This window comes from Cicer arietinum, chromosome 3, assembly GCF_000331145.2.
Source record: "Cicer arietinum cultivar CDC Frontier isolate Library 1 chromosome 3, Cicar.CDCFrontier_v2.0, whole genome shotgun sequence".
Classification (NCBI taxonomy): Eukaryota; Viridiplantae; Streptophyta; class Magnoliopsida; order Fabales; family Fabaceae; genus Cicer; species Cicer arietinum.
Genome location: NC_021162.2, coordinates 18888644 through 18894005, shown reverse-complemented (window position 1 = coordinate 18894005; position 5362 = coordinate 18888644). Strand labels below are relative to the sequence as shown.

The 5362-nt window shown below is 27.2% G+C and overlaps 1 pseudogene; it reads left to right on the top strand.

Moving 5' to 3' along the window:
- The first annotated feature begins 612 nt into the window (after nucleotides 1-612).
- LOC101491516 (putative protein FAR1-RELATED SEQUENCE 10) lies at nucleotides 613-1548 on the top strand (annotated as a pseudogene).
- Nucleotides 1549-5362: the final 3814 nt, after the last annotated feature.

Below are 5362 nucleotides of genomic sequence, written 5' to 3'. Positions count from 1 at the left end.
GTATTTTATAATTTGTGTACACATGTTTTTTCATTGATCTGATTATATTAACAAAATATGAATTTTCATTAGAGTTCACTTATTTCAAAATACTCTAATGATATTATATGCACTTCTCCTTATCCAACATATATGACTGAGAATCATATTTTTATTAAGAGGTCACTAGTTTAAAATACTCTCTAATGATAAATATTAATTAAGAGTGGAATACTATATTTTTCAATGCAAATTTATTGCGATAAGATGTTTTTCAGTGGGATACTATATTTATTGCAAGTTTGTGTACTCACTCTCGGTTATACAATTTATTATTAATACAACCACAAATTTTGTACATAATATAGTATAGAGTCCTTAAGTTATATTTCAATTGTGATAAAATTATGAAGCTTTTGCAATTGTCAATGGAAACAAAAATTGTTGAGAGGCATGAAGAGGCGATTAATGTTTTTCCTGAAAATTTGAAGATTTGTTTTTATTTTGTAAAATTAATATATATATATATATATATATATATATATATATAATTTGAAGATTTGTTTTTATGTTGTTAAATGTGTTGGTGATATAGAAAAAATAAACTTGAAAGAAAAAAGTTATGATGAAATAATGAGGTACCATTTTCCCGATCATGAGGTTGCATTTATTTTTTATAATTGGCATGGTTGTTTAAATGGATATGCTGGTAGAAAAATTAAAGTTGTTAGGAATTGTAATTGTGAAATAGTTCAACACACATTTCTTTGTCATATAGAAGATATACTACATGAAAAATATAACAAATTTGTTAGTAGAAAACAAGAACATAAACCAATTAGTAGGTGTGGTTGTGAGGCTAGAATACAAGTACATGCTTAATTTAATAGTGGATGTTGGTACATTAAATTGTTTGATGATGTACATAACCACTGATTCCTAAATGACAAATATAAAGGTATGCTTCCAGCACATAGAAATATGACTGAATATGACAAATACCAATTGAAGACCATGAGAATATATGGCATCACAACGTCACGTATATATGGTTATTTTGCTTCACAAGTTGGTGATTATGAAAATTTGGGTTCTTCAAGAAGAGACGTGTATAATGAACAATTCAAGGAAAAAGGAAACAATTATTTTGATGTTGATGATGCACTTGAGTTTCTGAAGGGTATAATATCAAAGGACGATATGATGTATTGGAGGTACATTGTTAATGATGATGTAATGCTTCAACACTTGTTTTGGTGTGATGGTGTATGACGCATTGACTGCTCGTTGTTTGGTGATGTTTTGGCATTTGATAGAACGTATAGGAAGATTAGATATAATACTCCATTAGTCATATTATCTAGTGTAACTCATCACAACTAAAGCATTTTATTTGCAAGTGGAATTGTTGGTGACAAAACAGAAGAGAGTTATGAACGATTGTTGGAAAAGTTGTTGGAAGCAATGAGAGGTAAATGTCTGATTTCTGTTATAACTGATGGGGACTTGGCAATGAAGAATGCAATTAGAGGGGTGTTTCCAAATGCTCATCACCGTCTTTGTGCATGACATTTGATTAGAAATGCAACTAGTAACATTAGAAAATTTAAATTTGTATCAAGGTTTAAGCATTGTATGTTAGGTGATTTTGATGTTAATGTGTTTGAGAGTAAATGAAAAGCACTTGTTAGTGAATTTGGGTTGGAAAAAACTATTTGGATTTTGGATATGTATCAAAGAAGAAATATGTGGGATACTGCTCACATTAGAGATAATTTTTTTGATGGCTTTAAGACTACTTCGAGGTGTGAATGTTTGCATTCAGAACTTGGAAAATATGTTTATGTTATATCCAATTTGCTTAATTTTTTACAATAATTCTTCTGGTGGATGAATTACATGAGATTTAGAGAAACTGAGGTTGATTATGCATCATCTTGTGAGGAGATTGTTTTGGAAACTCAACAGAAGTTTTTAGAAAGGTCGATAGCAAATTTGTATACAAGGAAAATATTTAAGTTTTTCCGGCCTATTTTGGAAAAGGCCAGTAAGTGCAAGGTGTAAAGTGTAACACCAAATGGATCCAAATTTTATTGTACTATTTTCAAGTCCAACAGAGAAGACATAAAATGGATTGTTACATTTGACCAAGATAAATTGTATTTTGGATGTTCATGTAAGAGATTTGAGATATTGGGTATTTGTTGTGAACATTTGATAAGTGTTTTGATATATTGCTGAAATGCCTGAATGTAATGTCACGCGGAGGTCGAAAAAGGTGCTAAGGAGAACGATAAACGATGGACATGAACTACTAAAAGAGGAGTTTGTGTAATTTGTGTTGAATTGCAATTTGTGTACAATTATACAACATAAACCAAATCAATGTTTTGTTTTATGGAGATGTTATGTTATTCTTTAAACGTTTGTTAGTATCGTAAAAAATAATTATGTTGACGGATTTATATTTAAGTACGATAATTTTGAGATTAAGAATGATATGAAATAATATTTGTATTAAACATTAAATTTTTGTGTGCAAGTTACACACAAAAAACAAAAAAGTAAATAAGAGAAATAAAAATTAAAAACAATTTTTATTTGTTAACAATTAGTATGTTCAAATTATGATTTAAGGTTCCAAATATGGGCCATGTGTGTCCATATTTTTGTCATGTGTGTCCATAACAGTCTAAAACATTCGCACATGGGTTCCAAATATGGGCCACAATTCATTTAAACTAGGGTTTTCTCTATTCACCAATTATAAATGAGACACAATGTCCATCACAGTCTTTATTCCCTACATTTCCACATTCAGCCGCCGTAACGCCTCCCAAAATCAGGAATTTTTTTGTTTGTATATTCTTTTACTTTTAACAATCACACGTTCTCTATCAACTTTGCCTTAGATCATTTAAAAGTAGACCAATACTGTTGTTTTCATGTCATTCACCTTCGTTGTTTTCATGTTCCGTAGATATAGTATATATTGTTAAGAAAATTTATTATTTATGATTATTTGTTTACTTTTTTTCAACAAAAAAAAAGTGAATCTTGTTATTTTTACAATGCACGTTAATTTTTAAATTTTGTATTTACAATAAAGTGAGTTTGTTAAACAAAAGTTCATGTTGTTACTATGTTTAATTTTTGTAATGAATTTATGATGTACTACATTTCACTAATCTGTGGTGGTAGAAACGTAAGTGTACGAAAGCACTTCCAACGATGAAGAAATAGATAGTAAACAACGAGGGAAGTGAAAGTGACAATGATCCTGATAATATTTTGGAAAAAATTAGGCTAAATACTACTTGTGATCCCATAACTTAATTTTGGTTAACGTTTTAGTCCTTTATCTTTTTTTTTCCCCCAATTTGGTCCTTTATTTTAAATTTAAGTGACAATTTGATCTTTTATGTTTTAAAACGTCAACAATGTTATCCCTTTTTTTACAAAAATTCAAAAATTCATCAAAATTTTCAAACAAAATCCATAAAATTAATTATATTTTGTAATATAAAACAAACTTAATCAAATTCGTAACTCAAATCTTCAAATAAACTCATATTTGTCGCTCTTTATTTGATGTTGTTGGAGATGAAAATATGAGTCTATTTAAAGATTTAAGTTATGAATTTTATGAAATTACATTATATTGAGGATACTAATTAGTTTTATGAGTTTTGTTTGAAATTCTTTATGACTTTTTTGAGTTTTTGCAAAAAATAAGGATAATATTGTTGATATTTTAAAACATAAAATATCAAATTGTCACTTAAAATTAAAATAAAAGACCAAATCGGGAAAAAAAAATAAAGGACTAAAACGTTAACTGAAATTAAGTTAAGGAACCACGGGTAGTATTTAGCCAAAAAATTATTACGAGTTCTTTTGCAAATGGTAAACAGTGATTGGTAAATGTATTCAATAATTATTATTTTAGTTTATTTATTTAGTTTAAATTTAATTTCAATCTTCATACATATATGTAGTTAATTGTATTCTTCTAACTGACAAATTTTTAATTAATTAATTTTTTGAATTTTTTTATGTAGAATATCTTATTTTATATTGTGAAGCATTGGTTTGATGAAAATGAGACATCAATTATTCTTGAAGATGATGAGACTGAAATATTTTATCGTTGTAATTTTCAACCACCAAGATTGTGTTGGCACATTGGTAGTAAATATAATTAAATACCCATTTAACTCAACAACCAACCAACCATATAAAATAAAAATGATTACTCTATCATATTTGCAATTTAAAGGTTCACATTCAATCTCCTTCTTTTTGTAGTCCATCGAAAAATATTACAATTGTTTGATGAAGTCGACAATCACAATATTGCTACTAGAGGCGCCTATTTTTATCCATTCATGTTAAAAGTTAAATTGTCAAATCAAAAACCATTACCAACATAATTAAATATGCTTTTCTAATAATTAAATATATTTTCTTGTATAATTATAATTAAATGACAAATTAATCAAGACCAATTATAGTTATTATTAATATTATTAACAAATCAAACTTTTTATTTAACACTTATTTAAAACTTATTATAATTAATGTTATTAACAATCTAACTTTTTATTTAACATCTATTTAAAACTTATTATAATTATTATTAATATTATTAACAAATCGAACTTTTATTTAAAACTTATCATTTCTTCATGTATATCAACAAATAAATAAGCTCAAACCATATTTTTTCTCTTTTCTACCGTATAAAATAATAAACATCTATTAAAATTTCAATCCTGTTTTAAAAATAAAAAACCGAAAATTGTTACCCTTCGAACAACTATGGCATCTTCAAGTAGCAATGTAACTAGGACAAACTATTTGAAATACACCAATGCAAGATGTAGGTGTAATCGAATTTGTGACATTAAAGTTGCTATGACCACAAATAATCACAATCGTTACTTCTATAAATATACTTGTTCTTCTAATTTCTACCACTGATGTAATTCTATTGACGACATTAACTCCCAAGACATCTCCACTTACTTTCTAGCGAACAACGGTTGACACATGCAGATGCCACATTCAAATTCTTCAAGAAAATGATATTCATCTAAGGAATTACTACAATGTTTTGTATTTTCATTCTATTATTCAAGTAAATATTGTCATTGTTTAAATTTGTTCATGTTCATCTTTAACAATTCATGTATTTCATCATAAATTATTGTTTCTCTTGAGGATGCCCCAGTTAAACTGTCTTGGAAAAAATGACTACTAAGTTGTACAACTTTCGTCTTAACCACTCCATAATTAAATAAAATGTCACATCTAATTAATTATTTCGAAATAACTTTTTATTAATTTGTTTATGGACACAAGCTTTTAGAATTGCCAAATT